Here is a 19,892-nt window from a genome sequence, read left to right on the forward strand (position 1 = left end):
AGCAACAAAAACAACAACAAAAACAATAGCCAGGCATTGTGGCGGGTGCCTGTAGTCCCATCTACTTGGGAGGCTGAGGCAAGAGAATTGCCTAAGCCCAAAAGCTGGAGGTTACTGTGAGCTGTGATGCCACAGCATTCTACCAAGGGTGACAAAGTGAGACTCTGTCTCTAAAAAAAAAAAAAAAAGTATTTCGACAACAAGAACAGTACTTAGCACTAAATACTAAGTAATATGACTTAGCACTAAATACTAAGTAATACTAAAATAAGCAATATGACAAGTCAGTAACATAACCTACTTTAGGAAACCAGAAAATAAAAAGCAAAATAAACGGAAGGAAAGTAGAAGGAAGAAAATTTAATAAAGAGCAGTAATTTAAAAAATGGAAAAGAGAAACTAGACAAAATACATGAAATCAGAAGGTGGTTCTTTAAGATCAACACAATTGATAACTCTGTAGGTATACTAGTCAAAAATAATAAGATATAACATTACCAACATTAGGAATGAGAGAAATAACATCACAGCAGATTCTAAAGATATTAAAATGACAATAAAGGAATAGTATGAACAATTCTGTGGACTTGTGGATTTAATGATGTGTATGAAGAATAGGAGACATGGCATCAAGAAGGCTACAGTTCGGAACTAGAAAAAACCCTATGTGGCCAAGGCTATTTAGCAATAACAATTCTTAGCAATAACAAACAAACATACAAAAATAAACAAACAAAAAAAAAAAACGGAGGCATCACCTTACCAAACTTAAGGCTATGTTACAGGTCCACAGTAATCAAAACAGCATGGTATTGGCACAAAAATAGAGACATAGACATATGAAATAGAATAGAAAACCCAGGAATGAAACCAGCCTCTACTTGCCATCTGATCTTTGATAAACAAAACAAAAGCATACAGTGGGGAAAAGAATCCCTATTCCACAAGTGGTGCTGGGAGAACAGGATAACCACACATAAAAGATTGAAACTGGACCCACACCTTTCACCACTTCCAAAAATTGACTCAAGATGGATAAAAGATTTAAATCTAAGGCACAAAATGATAGAAATCTTAGAAGAAAGTGTGGGGAAAACTCTTGATGTTGGACTGGGTAAAGATTTTATGACAAAGACTTCAGCCATCTCAACAACAAGAAAAACTAACAAATGGGACTTAAGTAAGCTGAAAAGCTTCTGCACAGCTAAGGACACAACAAGTAAAGCAAAAAGACAACCTTCAGAATCGGAAAAGAAATTTTCAGGATTGATAACTAGAATCTACAGATAGCTCAAATTAATCAACAACAAAGAAGAGTAAACAATCCCATGTACCTCTGGGCAACAGATATGAACAGAACCTTCTCTGATGAAGATAGACCAATGGTTTACAAACATATGAGAAAATGCTCATTGTTACTGATCCCCAGAGAAGTGCAAATCAAAACCACCCTGAGCTATCACCTAACCCCAATGAGAATAGCTCATATTGCAAAGTAGCAAAGCCGCAGATGCTGGCATGGATGTGGAGAGAAGGGAATACTTTTACACTGTTGGTGGCACTGAAAACTAATACAATCTTTTTGGAAGGAACTATGAGGAATTCTTAGAGAACTCAAATTAGACCTCCCATTTGATCCAGCAATCCCATTATTAGGCATCTACCTAGAAGAAAAAAGATCATTTTATCATAAGGACATTTGCACTAGACTGTTTATCCAAGCTCAATTTACAATCGCCAAAATGTGGACAAAAGCTAAATGCCCACCAACCCAGAAATGGATTAACAAACTGTGGTATATGTTTACCATGGAATACTATTCAGCCATTAAAAAAAGATGAAGACTTCACATCTTTTGTATTAACCTGGATGGAGGTGGAACACATTCTTATTAGTAAAGTATCACAAGAATGGAAAAGCAAGAATCCAAAGTACTCAATTCTAATATGAAGCTAGTAGGTGATCAAACACTCACATAAGAGAAAAACTCAAATTAATTCAAGGTGGGGGTGGGGTGATGAGGGAGGGCGATAAAGGGTTACCATGTATGACAAACATTTTGGGGATGGGACACAATTATATGAGATACTTTACCTAACAAATGATAACAGTATAATCTAATTCTTTTACCCTCTATGAACCTGAACCAATAAAAAATAAAAATAAATATGCATAGATGTTTAAGGCAGGATATACTGTAACTAACATTTACTGTGGTCAATTTACTGTACTGTCATTCAATACAGTAAAATAAAAATCATTTAATTGAAACAAAACAACAAAAAAAAGAAGGCTCTCGTGATGTGTGACAGAAGCTTCCCTACAATACCATGTCAGAAGTTTCTGAAATACCGTCATAGGATCACTTAATTACCTAAGACCTGAAGATCTTCAGACCTTTCATCTGGAACCCCCAACATACCCTCTTTTCTCATAATATTCGTTAAATGGTTGTTGTTTATTTCATTTAGAGTGTATTATGCAAAGAATCTGCCCTGGCTCTCTTGGAGATTCCCCATGCCAAGCCACGAAGCCGAGACTTTGCCCAGAAACCAAGTAAGTGCCTAGTACCCCCCTCTTTGGGCCCCACAGCCATATTTCCCAGCATTCTCGCAGAACCCTGGTGCCCCGTGAGTTGAAATTCCACCTCATAATGCTGGAGGTCTGTGTCAGGCTACACGTAGAAAAGGTTGCCTGGTGAGTGCCACCTACAGGGCCAGGCCTTTCTTCCATCACTTCAGGCTCCTCTTCCGTCACTGGGGTAGCAGTCCCCTGCTCAGGGGTGCTAGTCCTCGCCGGTCTGGAGGAGGAGGGCCCAGACTCTGAAACCATCACGCTCGTGGCTGGTGGTCTGTGAGACACACATGGGGTCATCTGTGTCCAAGGCTGCCCTTGGGGCTACCACCAATGTGCCCACTGAGCCTGAGCCAAAACATCTGGCAGGTGAGTAGGCCGGGTGGGGGCAGCCCACGTGGGTAGCGCAGTCGGAGTGGGTAAGATACTCAAATGGCGGCGTCCTGCTCTCCTCCCTCACAGTCACCCCTTCCCCAGTCCTGTCCTTGACCCACACTCCAAAGAGGGGCAATTTGAGCTGTCACTTCAAGTAATCTTTGATCAAGCATTGAAGGGAACCACTGGCATTTTTAACTCCAAATTCCAAAATATTTAGAACTCATGGAAATAACTTAGATTCAAGACAAGAGAACAGAACAGTAGCTCAGGCTTCTTAGAAGGGTCTCACATTCTAATTCCACCCCAGCCCTCATAAATTTTGACATTTGGAAGGAGAATCTATTCAGTAGATTCTCCCATAGTCATTCCAAACCTAAGGATCATGAGTGGGCTTTAGAGTGTTTATGGCAACATTTTTGTGTGCTTGTTTATGTTTCTAGGGGGGTAGAATTTTGAATCTCAAAGGATAGACTCCCAGTCTAGGCCCACTCTCTATTGTTTCACCTGATAGTGAGCAGTAACTTGTAAACAATATTGCTGTTGGCAATATATAAAATCCTACTGCTAGGGGTGGCGCCTGTGGCTCAGTCGGTAAGGCGCCGGCCCCATATACCGAGGGTGGCGGGTTCAAACCCAGCCCCTGCCAAACTGCAACCAAAAAATAGCTGGGCGTTGTGGCGGGCGCCTGTAGTCCCAGCTACTCGGGAGGCTGAGGCAAGAGAATCCCTTAAGCCCAGGAGTTGGAGGTTGCTGTGAGCTGTGTGAGGCCACGGCACTCTACCGAGGGCCATAAAGTGAGACTCTGTCTCTACAAAAAAAAAAAAAAAATCCTACTGCTATTGAAACCTTCATAGGTGACTCTTTTGGTCAATCTTAGTTTTGGTATTTTGTTTAAAAATTATTCATTGACTTAGTCTATATTGCCTTCCGAAGTTTTATCTTCCTTTTACCATGATAATGTGCATGTGTTACAGCAACTAACAGTTTACTATATTAAACAGAGAGTTTACTGATCATTATTCCAGGCAGGCCATGTTCTAGATTCCATGTATACATTATATAGTCCCAGATGCTTAAGTAATACATGCTAGAATTGGTTTCTCAACACATAAAGAATGAGCACCAGTAAGCTATGTGAAGGCATCAAGGAAGGGAAGTAGACTGCCTGAGTTGGTACCATTATACCCTAAGGGTTGACCTCTATAGCACAAGCTGCTGAAATCCTGGGAAAACAAAGAACCTACAGAGGAAACTGTTTACAAAAAGAGGAATGAAGCAAACTTAGAGATTTTTTAAAATGTGAGAAGAATCTCATTCTTCCTAACCTAACACTGACATGTATAGTATTAGACATTGACACAGCTACTTGGTGAATAAGTGAATCTAGGTCTACATATAGGATCAACCTAGTGCTCTAACCCACCAGTGTGTTTGTTAAGCAACCCCCTCAGTACCTACCCTAGTGTTATGTATGTAAAAATACTGATTAAAAAATAAGTGCCATGGATGAAGTTGTTTTGTAATGATGGTTTATAAACAGTTTAAAAAGTAAAGAGGATTTCAAACTGATAAAAGGTAGGGAATAATTGTATGTTCTTTAATGGGAAAATGAAATGATGAAAGTTAACTTTTAGCTGTATTAAATGAATTGATAAATTGTAGTTCTGAGGTGTGAAATTAGGAAGCTATTGCCATAAACTAGCTACAAGGCTATGAGGAGATGGCTCAAGAAGAACTTAGCAGTAAAAGGGTAAAGGATGCAAATAAAGGGTCAATCATAGGGTGACACGATAAGGAAAGCTCCTACTGAAACTTCATGGAATGACGCTTTTCTTGAGAGAAGTGTGACAATGGTTAATAGCTTGGTCTCTGGCGTCAAACAAATCTAATTTCAAATTCCAGCCCTGCCACTTGCTTACACATATGACCTTAGATGTTACTTAGCATCTTGAGTCCTATTTAACATTTAACAAGTATTAATCAAAATGTTCTGAGCCAACTCCTGTGGTGGCTCTTGGTGACCAAAATGGACTTAGTCCCTGCCTTCATCAAGCATGCAGAATAATAGGATAAATAGACATTAAATATCATGGAAGATATATCAGTACATACAATATATGTAATTAAGAAAATGCTTTTTTGTAACTGTACTTAAGTTAAAATTACCAATTTTGGTTTCGAAAATTATTGCTTAGCATTCATTTTAATGCGTTTTAATATCACTGTCTCTTATTTAGACCTAATACAGTACATAAATGAAACTAACATGAGTGTTGAACATCTGGCTAATGTTCTTTCTGAAAAAACTGGGAGCAGCAGCTGGGTGGTAGTGTTCAAAGCCCTGGTTACTGTGCATCATCTCATGGTATATGGCAATGAGGTGAGTGTGGTATATATTTCCATTTGTGGTTATTTCCTTCCTTCTAGTACAAAGGACTGTAAGCATGCAATTACAAAATGTTTTTGGTTTTTCAAGGACTTTCTACCTTTTATTTTCATTAATGACAAATGGGGAAGTAAATAACAGTATATATTATTTTAAATGTTTTTTTTCTGTTTCTATTAATAAATATATCTTTCTGGGCAGCGCCTGTGGCTCAAAGGAGTAGAGTGCTGGCCCCATATGCCAGAGGTGGCAGGATCAAACCCAGCCCCAGCCAAAAGCTGCAAAAAAAAAAAAAATAGAGGTATTCTTCATTGAAGTATACCATTTTAGCCACTGGGTAATAAAATAATTGAGTATATATCTCCTTAATTTTTTTTTCTTTTTTTTATTGTTGGGGATTCATTGAGGGTACAATAAGCCAGGTTACACTGATTGCATTTGTTAGGCAAAGTCCCTCTTGCAATCATGTCTTGCCCCCAGAAGGTATGGCACACATCAAGGCCCCACCCTTCTCCCTCCTTCCCTCTCTCTGCTTTTCCTCCCCCCTGCCCATGACCTTAATTGTCATTAATTGTCCTCATATCAAAATTGAGTACATTGGATTCATGCTTCTCCATTCTTGTGATGGTTTACTAAGAATAATGTCTTCCACTTCCATCCAGGTTAATACGAAGGATGTAAAGTCTCCATTTTTTTTTAATAGCTGAATAGTATTCCGTGGTATACATATACCAGAGCTTGTTAATACATTCCTGGGTTGGTGGGCATTTAGGCTGTTTCCACATTTTGGTGATTGTAAATTGAGCTGCAATAAACAGTCTAGTACAAGTGTCCTTATGATAAAAGGATTTTTTTTCCTTCTGGGTAGATGCACAGTAATGGGATTGCAGGATCAAATGGGAGGTCTAGCTTGAGTTCTTTGGGTTTCTCCATACTTCCTTCCAGAAAGGTTGTACTAGTTTGCAGTCCCACCAGCAGTGTAAAAGTGTTCCCTTCTCTCCACATCCACGCCAGCATCTGCAGTTTTGAGATTTTGTGATGTGGGCCTTTTTCACTGGGGTTAGTTGGTATCTCAGGCTGGTTTTGATTTGATTTGATTTCTCTAATAGATAGGGATGATGAACATTTTTTCACATGTTTGTTAGCCATTTGTCTGTCTTCTTTAGAGAAGCTTCTATTCATGTCTCTTGCCCATTGATATACGGGACTGTTGACTTTTTTCATGTGGATTAATTTGAGTTCTCACTAGTTCCTAGTTATCAAGCTTTTGTCTGATTCAAAATATGCAAATATCCTTTCCCATTGTGTAGGTTGTCTCTTTGCTTTGGTTGTTATCTCCTTAGCTGTACAGAAGCTTTTCAGTTTAATGAAGTCCCATTTGTTTATTTTTGTTGTTGTTGCAATTGCCATGGCAGTCTTCTTCATGAAGTCTTTCCCCAGGCCAATATCTTCCAGTGTTTTTCCTCTGTTTTCTTGGAGGATTTTTATTGTTTCATGCCTTAAATTTAAGTCCTTTATCCATCTTGAATCAATTTTTGTGAGTGGGGAAAGGTGTGGGACCAGTTTCAGTCTTTTACATGTGGATATCCAGTTCTCCCAACACCATTTGGTGAATAGGGAGTCTTTCCCCCAAGGTAAGTTCTTGTTTAGTTTATCGAAGATTAGGTGGTTGTAAGATGTTAGTTTCATTTCTTGGTTTTCTATTCGATTCCAAGTGTCTATGTCTCTATTTTTGTGCCAGCACCATGCTGTCTTGACCACTATGGCTTTGAGTATAGCCTAAAATCTGGTATGCTGACACCCCCAGCTTTATTTTTATTACTAAGAACTGCCTTAGCTATATGGAGTTTTTTCTGGTTCCATACAAAATGCAGAACCATTTTTTCCAAATCTTGAAAGTACGATGTTGATATTTTGATAGGAATGGCATTGAATAGGTAGATTGCTTTAGGAAGTATAGACATTTTAACAATGTTGATTCTGCCCATCCACGAGCATGGTGTGTTCTTCCATTTGTTAAAATCCTCTGCTATTTCCTTTCTGAGGATTTCATAATTTTCTTTATAGAGTTCCTTTACCTCCTTCGTTAGGTGTATTCCTAGGTATTTCATTTTCTTTGAGACTATGGTGAAGGGAGTTGTGTCCTTAATTAGCTTCTCATCTTGACTGCTATTGGCGTATACAAAGGCTACTGATTTGTGGCCATTGATTTTATATCCTGAAACATTACTGTATTTTTTGATGATTTCTAGGAGTCTTGTGGTTGAGTCTTTGGGATTCTCTAAATATAAGATCATGTCATCAGCAAAGAGGGAGAGTCTGACCTCCTCTGCTCCCATTTGTATTCCCTTGATTTCCTTGTGTTGCCTAATTGTATTGGCTAGAACTTCCAACACTATGTTGAATAGTAAATGTGACAGAGGACAACCTTGTCTGGTTCCAGTTCTAAGAGGAAAAGCTTTCAGTTTTACTCCATTCAGTAAAATATTAGCTGTGGGTTTGTCATAGCTTCAATCAGTTTTAGAAATGTGCCACCTATGCCTATACTCTTCAGTGTTCTAATTAGAAAAGGATGCTGGATTTTATCAAATGCTTTTTCTGCATCTGTTGAGGGGATAATATGATCTTTATTTTTGCCTCTGTTAATATGGTGGATAACGTTTATGGACTTGCATATGTTAAACCAGCCTTTCACCCCCGGGATGAAACCTACTTGATCATGATGTATGACTTTTTTTTTTTTTTTTTAAATATGGAACACTTCACGAATTTGTGTGTCATCCTTGCGCAGGAGTCATGCTAATCTTCTCTGATGTATGACTTTTTTGATGATAAGCTGTAATCTATTGGCTAGCATTTTGTTGAGAATTTTTGCATCTATATTCATGAGTGAGATTGGTCTGAAATTCTCCTTTTTGCTTGGGTCTTTCCCTGGTTTTGGTATCAGGGTGATATTTGCTTCATAGAATGTGTTGGGGAAGAGTCCTTCTTCCTCGATTTTTTTGGAATAATTTCTGTAGTACAGGAATAAGCTCTTCCTTGAAGGTTTGATAGAATTCTGGTGTGAAGCCACCTGGACCAGGGCATTTTTTGGTTGGAAGATTTTTTATTTTTTCTTTAATCTCAGTGCTTGAAATTGGTTTGTTCAGGAGCTCTATTTCTTCCTGGCTAAGTCTAGGGAGAGGTGTGATTCCAAATATTGATCCATTTCCTTCACATTGTCAAATTTCTGGGCATAGAGTTTCTGGTAGTATTCAGAGATGATCTCTTGTATCTTTGTGGGATCAGTTATTATTTCCCCTTTATCATTTCTGATTGAGGTTACTAGAGATTTTACTTTTCTATTCCTCGTTAGTCTGGCCAATGGTTTATCTATTTTATTAATTTTTTCAAAAAGCCAACTCCTTTTTTAATTAATTTTCTGAATGATTCTTTTGTTTTCAATTTCATTGATCTCTGATTTGATTTTGGATATTTCTTTTCTTCTACTGGGTTTAGGCTTAGATTGTTCTTTTTCCAACTCCATAAGATGGCTTGTGAGTTTGTTGATGCACTCTCTTTCTGTTTTTCAAATGTAGGCATCTAAAGTGATAAATTTTCCTCTCAAAACTGCTTTTGCAGTATCCCACAGGTTTTGGTAGCTTATGTCTTCATTGTTGTTATGCTCAAGGAAGTTAATAATTTCCTGTTTCATTTCTTTCCGCACCCATCTGTTATTCAACAGAAGATTGTTTAATTTCCATGTCTTTGTGTGGGGTCAAACGTTTTTGTTAGAGTTGAGTTCCACCCTTTGTGCCTTATGGTCTGAGAAGATACAAGGTAAAATTTCAATTCTTTTGATTCTGTTGATATTTGTTTTGGGTCCCAGGATATGATCAATTTTGGAGTATGTTCCATGGGGCGATGAGAAGAATGTGTATTCTTTATCTTTGGGATAGAGTGTTCTTATGCATCTATCAAGCACAGTTGTTCTAGGGTCTCATTTAAATCTCTTATAACTTTGTTTAATTTCTGTTTAGAGGATCTATCCAGCTCTGTAAGAGGAGTGTTAAAGTCCCCTGTTATGATGGTATTATCAGATATCATATTGCTCAGACTGAGTAAGGTCTGTTTCAAGAATCTGGGAGCATTTAAATTGGGTGCATAAATACTTAGAATTGAAACGTCTTCTTGTTGTAATTTTCCCTTGACCAATATAAAGTGACCATCTTTATCTTTTTTGACTTTAGTTGCTTTAAATCCACATGTATCTGAAAATAAGACCACAACTCCTCTTTTCTTCTGAATTCTATTTGCCTGAAAAATTGTCTTCCAACCCTTGACTCGGAACTTTAATTTGTCTTTTGAAGCCAGGTGTGTTTCTTGCAGACAGCAAATGGATGGCTTGTGTTTTTTAATCCAGTCAGCCAATCTATGTCTCTTCAGTGGGAAATTCAAGCCATTAACATTTATTGAGATAATTGATAAGTGTGGTAGTGTTCTATTCATCTTATTTTGTGAGAGTCCATTGCTTAGTTTTATCTTTTGCATCAGTGTGGAGATTAGGTTCTGTCCTTTAATTTCTGAGTTCTTACTTTGCTGCTGATCCATTGTAATGGTCAGTGTGTAGAACAGGTTGAAGTATTTCCTGTAGAGCTGGTCTTGTTGTGGCAAATTTCCTTAATGTTTGTATATCCATAAATGATTTGATTCCTCCGTTAATTTTAAAGCTTAGCTTAGCAGTGTACAAAATTCTTGGCTGGAAATTGTTCTGTTTAAGTAGATTAAAGGTAGATGACCATTGTCTTCTTGCTTGGAAAGTTTCATTAGAGAAGTCTGCGGTCACTCTGATGGATTTGCCCCTGTAGGCCAACTGGTGCTTACTCCTGGCAGCTTGAAGAATGTTTTATTTTGTCTTGACTTTGGACAGGTTCATCACAATGTGTCTTGGAGAAGTTCGGTTAGAGTTGAGGGTACCTGGGGTCCGATATCCCTCTGAAAGCAGTGCGTCAGAATCTTTGGTGATATTTGGGAAATTTCTTTTATTATATTCTCTAGTATGGCTTCCATTTCTCTGGGGCATTCTTCTTCCCCTTCTGGGATTCCTATAACTCGTATGTTTGAATGCTTCATAAAGTCCCATAATTCTGACAGTGAACGTTCTGCTTTCTCTCTCTTCTTTTCTGCCTCTTTTACTATCTGAGTTATCTCAAGAACTTTGTCTTCTACCTCTGAAATTCTTTCTTCTGCATGGTCTAACCTGTTGCTGATACTTTCCATTGCATCTTTAAGTTCCCGAATTGACTGCTTCAGTTCCTTCAGCTCTGCTATATCCTTTCTATATTCTTCATATCATTCGTCTCTTATTTGATTCTGTTTTTGGATTTCCTTTTGGTTATTTTCCACTTCATTAGCAGTTTCCTTCATTGTTTCCATTGTTTCCTTCATTGTTTTCATCATGTGTATTCTAAATTCCCTTTCTGTCATTCCTAACATTTCTTTATTGGTGGAGTCCTCTGCAGTAGCTACCTCATGGTCCCTTGGAGGGGTTGTTCTGGACTGGTACTTCATGTTGCCTGGAGTTTTCTGCTGATTCTTCCTCATGAGTGATTTCTTTTATAAGTTTCCTTGCCCTAATTTTCCTTTCACTTCCTCTTGCTCTTTAAGTTCCCATGCCTGTGGACTAAGGTTTTGATGAGTCCTTTTGGTGTAGGACCAGAAGGATGAGAAGGTTGAAAAGCAAGAAGGGATGAAAGAAAGAACGAAAGAACAAAAATAAAATAGAGAAAGGAGAGGGGGTGGGTAAAAGGAATATTGACAAAAAGAAGAGTGGCACAGAAAGAGGGAGACAGAGCAATATAGGTGTACAGTAGGGTACTTTGACTCAACCTTAAAAAACCCCAACCTCTGGGGGTGCCCAGTTGGGTAGTTCCCTTGAAGTCAGCAACTCTTTGCTAACCTGATCAGACACAGTACCCCACCTCCACCAAATAGAGAGGAAAGACGAAAATGCTATAAATCAAACCAAAACAAACGAACAGAAAACTTTACAGGATAAAATTGGGTGGAAAAACCAAATAATAGGGGTAGAAACACTAGCAAAAATGAAGTTGTAGTTATTGAAAAAGGCAGCAATGGGAAATTGTATTTATACTAGAAAACTGGAGAAAGAAAAGAAAAAGTCTGTATGGAAAAGCTTGAAATTAAAAAACAAAACAACAAAATAAAAAACAAACAAATAAAACAAAACAAAAACCAAAAACAAAGCAGTATATATATCTTGTTGAATATTGTCTGGGCAACAGGTGGTCTTCTGGGGTATGAGATGTTAATTATAATGCTGATACGACTGGAGGCCTCTGCTGATTTCTCAAACCCCACAGGGTAGACACCCTAAGTCTCTCTTCAGCCCTCTTAAAAGGCACTTTAAGCTTCTAAACTTGCTAAGCAGAAGCTTTCCCAGGAAAGTGCTTGTCGCTGGAATCACTGTTGAAGTGGCTATCCACTTACCCAGTGTGCCAAAACCGGTCTCACTCTGCCCCTGAGGGTTAGGGCTGTAAGGCAGCTCAGACCCTGCCTTTAGGCTGCTCAGTCACTAGGTTACTAGGTCCCGCCCGATCCTTGCTCTGCAGCCCCTAGGGCGGACCTTATTGGGGCAGTTCTCTCACAATGGCTCCCTGTGGCCCACAGCCAAACACTATTAGCTTCATCTATCCGACTCAGCGGCTCAGTCTGGGGTCCCAGACAATGCCCAAAGTTCTCCGCACTCCCACTCAAGCTCTCCCCAAGGCAGTTCAACTGAGTGCCAAGTCCAAAAATACCAAAACAGTTCACAGGTAAGGCCTTTCCGGTTTACAGTCTCGCTGCTACTGCACTTACAGCCGTCGGCGGGATTAGACCAATCAAACACACGCGATTACTTGCCAGTTTTCCACTGTTTTTGTCCTCCTCTTGGGGTCCAGAAGTCTCTCGCTAACTCCTTGTATCCTCAAAGGGATGATTATAGGCAGACCCCACCAGCCAGAGATGCCTGGAGTCTTATCTCCCCAGACTCATGGTGCCCAGATTTAAGGAAGCTGTTACTCGGCCGCCATCTTGCTCTCCCTCTATATTTCTTTTTTTTTTTTTTTAATTTATTGTTGGGGATTCATTGATGGTACAAGAAACCAGGTTACACTGATTGCATTTGTTAGGCAAAGTCCCTTGTGCAATTGTGTCTTGCCCCCAAAAGTATCTCCTTCAATTTTTTAGATGATTTAGGCCAAAAAAAATACCCCTCAAAAATGTATTACCTTGGTGCCAGCCACATACACCAGAGCTGGCAGGTTCAAATCCACCCCAGGCCTGCCAGACAACAATGACAACTACAACTAAAAGATAACCTGGCATTGTGGCAGGCACCTGTAGTTCCAGCTACTTGGGAGGCTGAGGCAAGAGAATTACTTAAGCCCAGGAGTTGGAGGTTGATGTGAGCTGTGGCACCACGGCACTCTACCCAGGGCGACAGCTTGAGGCTCTGTCTAAAAAAAAAAAACAAAAACAAAAACAATTTATTACCTCATAACTGCTTTATTTTGCCAAAGGAGACTGGACATATAAGTGTATTACTTCATCACTTATCCACCTCTCCTCACATATACACCCTCTTTGTATTTTACAGAACAACTTAAATGCTCTGTAACATTAAATTAATTATTACAACATTTTCTATTTTAAAAATGCAAGCATTTTGTCTCAGTGAGCTTTGCATAAAAAATAGGGTTTAGAAATTGTTTGAATTTTGAAAGTTATCATAAAACAACAGTAATTCTGGCAGCACCCATAGCTGAGTGGGTAAGGTGCTGGCCACATGCACCAAGGCTGGCAGGTTTGAACCTGGCCCAGGCCAGCTAAAAGAATAACAACTGCAACAACAAAAAAATAGTCGGGCATTGTGACAGGTGCCTGTGGCCCCAGCTACTTGGGAGACTGAGGCAAGAGAATCACTTTAGCCCAAGAGTTTGAGGTTGCTGTGAACTGTGACTCCATGGCATTCTACCCAGGGCAACAGCTTGAGACTCCATCTCAAAAAAAAAAAACAAACAAACAGTAATTCTACAGTATAGTATTGCTAAAAATATAAAATATATAGGAAGGGTACATAATAGAGAGCTCAGAAATAAAACTATACTTAAATGGGAGCTTGACGTATCTAAAAACATGTAAGGGAAAGTATGAGGGAAATAATTTAAAATAAAACCTGTTGGCACAAATGGCATCCCTATAGAAAAAAAAATAGAATGAGATCTTTATCTTATTACATATAGAAAAATACCTCACATATCAAATATCTAAATGTTAAAAACTAAATTTTAAAATTAAAAAACATGTAGGAGAATATGTTTATGGCATTCAGGTAGGAAAGACACCATAGTTGAAAGAAGATATTTGTGGGGTGGCGCCTGTGGCTCAAGGAGTAGGGCGCTGGTCCCATATGCCAGAGGTGGCGGGTTCAAACCCAGCCCCGGCCAAAAACCAAAAAAAAAAAAAAAAAATGAAAGAAGATATTTGCAGTGTCTATTAACTTTATTGCAGACCAAAAGTTAATATTCAGAATACATAATTACTGAGAAAAGGGCTATTACAATGAATGAGTGAGCAAAAGAAATGAACAGAGAGTTCACAGAAAAGGAAAACAGAATGCCTGATAGCTATCTGAGAACATGTTTACATTAGGAAAATATTAAATTTATGACAGTATGAAAAGATGGGAGGACTTTGAAGAAATGAGACCTCATATACACTGTGGATGACATGTAAATTATTAGCTGCTACAGTTTATCACTGTAAAGAGAACATTAAGACACATTTTACAAAGTTGAAAATGTCCAGCCCAGTAACCCAAAAAATCCACTTCTCACATCATATTTGTAATAATGAAAACTAGAAGTCACCTAAATTTCCATCAGTAGGGAACAGATAAAATGAAATTGCTGATACAACTAAATTTTGTGTAACATTCACTGGATGTATACCAACAAGGCTAAATCTCAAAAACAATGCTAATAGGAAAACCAAGTTGTAGGATGACATTTGGTGTACAACACCATTTACATTAAATTTTTAAAATACACATAATTTTTGTCCATGGAACAAATACATGTGAAACTATAAGGAAAATATACTTTAAAAATGGCATGTTAAAATTATGATACCAGTTACTTCTAGGTAGGAAAATAAAGAAATGATCTTGAGGATGGGTCAGAAGGGATTTTTGCTTTATCTGTAATATTTTATTCCTCTTATTTTAAAAATAGACCTGAGGCAGATATATCAAAAAGTTAGCAATTGTCATTTCTAGGTAGTGGGGTACACAGATATATAATATTATTCTTTGTATTTTTCTGTAGTTTACAAGTTACTCAAAAGAGTGGAATGTCTGGATATAAAGTCTTAGAGAAAGAAAATGCTTAGTCACGTGAGCTTTAATGTTTAATCCCTTGTTTATTCGGGGAGTAGATAAACAGAGAAAAGTTGGCAGTACTACAAAAATCCTTGTGTTGGATATGATTGTGCTCAATTTAATCAATGCTCCTGAAATAGAAAATACATTACAGAATTATGTTAAATATACATTTACAATAACAAAATCATTAATAAACTCTTTTTATACAGTAACCAATTTTAGAATTTTTCACTTTTGTTTGATAGCGTTTTATCCAGCATCTTTCATCTCGAAACTCTTTGTTCACATTACACAACTTCCTGGATAAAAGTGTCGTGGAAGGTAAGATGATGATTCTTTGATGGAAATATTTCTGTGTGGTAAGAAGGGAAAAGTCCTGAAAAGCATGCCTAGTTAAAAAAAAATTCTAAATTATAAAGGTTGTGGTTGGTGTGTTATATAATTTATGGAGGCAAATAATCCCTACATTCATTGATACAACACATATGTGAGTGCTTACTAAGAATAACAGAATATGCTATGTGTTACAGACAGATAAATTAATGAGACCTACAGGTCTTTACCCAGTGAGGCCTTATAGAGCATACTGAAAATCTCCACAAACTCTCAAACCACTTCTCTGCCTGAGCTTTATTCTTTCTACTTCTCACTGACTGTCTCTGTGCTTTCCTTTTCTTTTGCATAATTGTCTATCATTACCAATTGGAATATAAGCCCTATGAGGGTAGGAGTTTTTGTTTGTTTTGTTCACTGCTGAACTTTTAAGATATGGCCTGGCTCATAGTAGACACTCGAGATTGTTGAATGAATTAATAAATTGAGTAAATAAATCAACGTATGTTTGGAAGTTGAATAAAGAGAAGCTGAGTTTCTGCCATGCCCTTTTTTCCTCCATTTTGTCTATGAAGTACAGGGCAAGCTCATTTGCTGAGTGGAGGGAGGGTGGAGGAGAATTGTGCAGTGGGATGAGGAGAATAAAAATGCTGAGACTTTACAATGGAGTTACTGGAAATGTCCAAAGAGCTGATAAAATTCAGTTATTTCATCTGTTCAGTAATGTCACCATCAACAACATATTAAGGAGTGATATGAAGGCTTTGAGGAAATAAAAAATCTTTAACAGAAAGCTTGGGGAATGTCAGACTAGATGATTATTAAAGAACATTCTAACTTTTGTGTTTTAAAGGTATCATTGAGGTATACAGATGATTGTTGAATAAGTCTTCACATTTATTGACATATTGTAAAAAGTTAATATTGGTCCAACTGGATATAACCACAATCTCTCATTTTTAGGCTACACTATGTCTACCTTCATCAGACGATACAGCAGATACTTGAATGAAAAGTCACTCGCATATAGACTGATGGCATCTGACATCACAAAAACCAAGAGAGGGTTAGTAAATATTAGTTTGTGAGCAAGAAATCCTGAAATTCAACATGTGGTCTACTTTATAGTGTATCAAAAACAGTTATATTTTAAGATGCTGATGTCACAGTACTTCTCCAACTCTTAATTATTGATGATTATGTATTTCTTTTGTCTTTTATAGGACAGATGGTATGATGAGAACTATGAATACTAAAGAGCTGCTAAACACACTTCCAGTTATTCAAATCCAGTTTGATGCTCTTCTTAATTTTAACGTAAGAGCTTTATAAGTCCTTTTAAAGAATATTAGTAAATGGCATCATTTAACTGTAGGGAGGAGAAGTCATTTTTTAAAAACTGTAGTGATAATTGATTATTCTTTTATTTAATTTCCAGGCAAATCCTGAAGAGCTAACAAATGGTATAATACATGCTGCTTTTATGCTGCTCTTTAAAGATTCTCTTCGTCTCTTTGCAGCCTATAATGAAGGCATCCTTAATCTGCTAGGTAGGATAAAGAAGAAACATTATTTTTTAAAAATATAAAATGGTAAAAGTAATCTATTTGTAAAAATCTTTTATTGCTATGTTTAGGCTCATATTTGCTTTGGATTCAAAATAGAAGATCTTTGTGGAGTCGTGTATATTTTTAAATAATGAAATATTATATTGCTTTATTGCTTAAAAATTATTTGGCTAATTAGGCACAGAACTTTTCAATTTTTATATAAGTAAGCTCTGATTGATATGTCTGGGAGATTTACCAGAGAATCAACATGGGTTGACATATTTATACATTAAGGCCCATTTCTGGCAAGGCCAAATAGCAAGAGTTCTGGCTTTCCCAAGAAAGAAAACCTACAAGATAAGTAATTGTTAATTATATACATGTATTTTTTAGGCTTTTCAGAAAATTACTGTCATCATTTAGCCCTAAGGAATGATCATTTCATTGCAAAGATTCTTTAAACTGTATTATTGAGAATTTGAGATTTTCTTTCTTTCTTTTTTTTTTTTATTTTTTGCAGTTTTTGGCCAGGGCTGGGTTTGAACCCGCCACCTCCATTATATGGGGCTGGCGCCCTACCCCTTTGAGCCACAGGCACCACCCATCTTTTCTTTCTTTCTCTCTCTCTCTTTTTGTTTGCATCAGAGTCTCACTCAGTCACCCTGGGGTTGAGTACCGTGCCATCCCAGCTCACAACAACCTCAAACTCTTGGGCTCAAGCAATCTTCTTGCCTCAGCCTCCCAAGTAGCTAGAACTACAGGCATCTGCCACATCGGATGGCTAATTTTTTTAGAGATGGGATCTCATTCTTGCTCAGGCTGGTCTTGAACTCCTGAGCTCAGGAAATCCACCTGCCTTGGCCTCCCAGTGTGCTAGGTTTATAGGCATAAGCCACTATGCCTAGCTGAGATTTTCTTTATAATGAAGAAATCCCTAGTACATTTATAGTGTTACCAGAGGGTAAGAAATACAGCCACTTCCTTCAAAAAGACTATACATAGGCTAGATGTTGTAGAAATTAAAATCTAAACTATCATGTATACTATTAAATTCTGTTTATATTCCCAGCAGCAGTGTTTGGTAAACAGTAGTTACACCATAAAAATTTGTTGATTATAGGGATTGAGTAGTCCTATTTCTCGTTATTAAAAATAAAATAACTTTATTAAAACTATAATAGTTTGTAACAGGTTAAAATCATATCCATTATCAGATTCAAATGTAATAATCAGAATGAAGTGAAATTTCAAAATGACTAAGATATTGGCTCCTTCATGGTTATTTTTTTCTAATTTTAGGCAAATATTTTGACATGAGGAAGAACCACTGCAAGGAAAGTTTGGATCTTTACACCAAGTTCCTTGGAATAACAAGCAAATTGGCACAGTTTCTGAAAGTTGCAGAGGTATAGAAATCCATTTCTGCCAAAGGCTTTTCTGCTTTTTTTTCCGTTAGTTTAGGTGTAACTATATTTCTTCTCCCCATGACCACCATCACCACACAAATATACAGAAATTGATAGTAGTTTTAAGTACTTCATACATGGTAAAACTAAAAACTGAAAGTAAGTACATGAATGTAATCTCCAATGTACTTGTGCTGAAAAGCAATTTTTTTAATTGTTTGAGATTCATTGAGGGTACAAAGAATTAGGTTATACTGTTTTCATTTGTTAAATAAAGTAGGGCCTATAATTGTGTCCTGCTCCCAAGAAATGTGAAAAGCAATCTTTTTTTTTTTTTTTTACTGGCACAGATCTTATATTTATTCATATTATTAAAACAGCAATAATAGAAATAAATGAATGCTACATTATCAAAAAAGGAACTCAGGAATGAGGTCATTAAATATAAGTTACCTACATTTCAAATATTGATATCATGTATTTCCCTGATTTGTATCAGGTAAATACTGAATCTATCTATATAGAATTTTGGTCTCAGTGAAAATGGTCAGAGACTATTACAAAGAATGTGCTTTACAATTACAAAGAAGGTCCATTTTAAAAATGAGATCCTTTGGGAAAATCACTTTAGTCTTTCTTATTTATCAGAGATTTCTGTTGATCCTCTTGTTGGTAATCCATTTGTCTCCACCCTTACAGTCTACTTTGCCTTTATTTTTATCATTGGGTTCTTGTACAGTTTTTCTAGGCCATATACGACTAACAAAACGGGAAATCAAAGGGTATATGTATGGCTCCAGGAATTTTTTGTAGACCCAGAGTAGAACCGGAATGACAATAGAAGAAATACACACTATTGTACCTAGCTTGAGCTCCTAAACTTGTCCAAGCCAACAAGCACAAGCAAAATGGATAAAAACGGATACTGAGGAATCTTCTTTCACTCGTCTTAGTGCAAAGCAACAATGGAATAAGGAAAAGGCTGAGGTTCTACCTGAAATAGGGTAGGTATCATAGGGAAAGTTACCTCTCTTTAAGTAACCCAGTTCACCATATCGCATCTATCACACCAATAGTGACAGAAAGAGCAGGGACAGGTTGAGTCAAACAATGACTGAAAAATCAGGATTGAATAGATAAGGACTAATGGTGAGGATCATAGAAATCAAGAGAAACCAACAATAGGAGGCCAAAGAAAAGAACAAAACCGACGAAAGGGGACAGGCGGAGCAGGAGGTACTGAGGTTGGGTGGGCAAAGAACCCAGGCAAAGGGCAAGGGGGATGGCCGGTGGGTACACGTGTTTAGGAGCCGAGTGTACCGCGAAGGTGAAGCGGGGCGCCCAGGAACATGCAGTAAGCAACGAAGCCCGGAACAAGTGGGGAGAATCGCGCGCGCCGGGCTTGGGCTCGGTGATGGAGCCTGCCCAGCAGCTGGAAGGCCCCGGGGGAGCCCGAAGGTCAGAGCCCATCCCCCGGCCTCGAGCCTGGGCCCACCACAGCTCCTGGGAAAAGGACTTATTTTTGTAGCCGTGAGAAAAACCAAGCTAACCCTCCCACTAGAAACAACTATAAAACTGGACCATACATGTGACATGTCTTTTTAGGGAAATGATAGAACTGTGACAGTAGGAAACACAGGAAGTGAGCCTGATGTTTTCCCTGAACTCAGAACCAAGCAACATAAATACAAAGAGAAGCATACTTAGGCACATGATAGTCAAACTTCTGAAAACAAAAAGAGAACAAAGATGTATTTACCCAAAGGAGAGTAACAATATGAATAATGGTGACTACTTGAAAAATTTGAACACACATAACCAAAATGCAGCCTAACTCTTCT

The 19,892-nt window shown here is 37.8% G+C and overlaps 2 pseudogenes; both read right to left on the bottom strand.

Moving 5' to 3' along the window:
- Window positions 1–8,084: 8,084 nt before the first annotated feature.
- On the bottom strand, window positions 8,085–8,185 carry LOC128578772 (uncharacterized; annotated as a pseudogene).
- A 10,503-nt stretch (window positions 8,186–18,688) lies between these two features.
- LOC128577122 (UPF0729 protein C18orf32 homolog) lies at window positions 18,689–19,521 on the bottom strand (annotated as a pseudogene).
- Window positions 19,522–19,892: the final 371 nt, after the last annotated feature.

Source organism: Nycticebus coucang, chromosome X (genome assembly GCF_027406575.1).
Source record: "Nycticebus coucang isolate mNycCou1 chromosome X, mNycCou1.pri, whole genome shotgun sequence".
Classification (NCBI taxonomy): domain Eukaryota; kingdom Metazoa; phylum Chordata; class Mammalia; order Primates; family Lorisidae; genus Nycticebus; species Nycticebus coucang.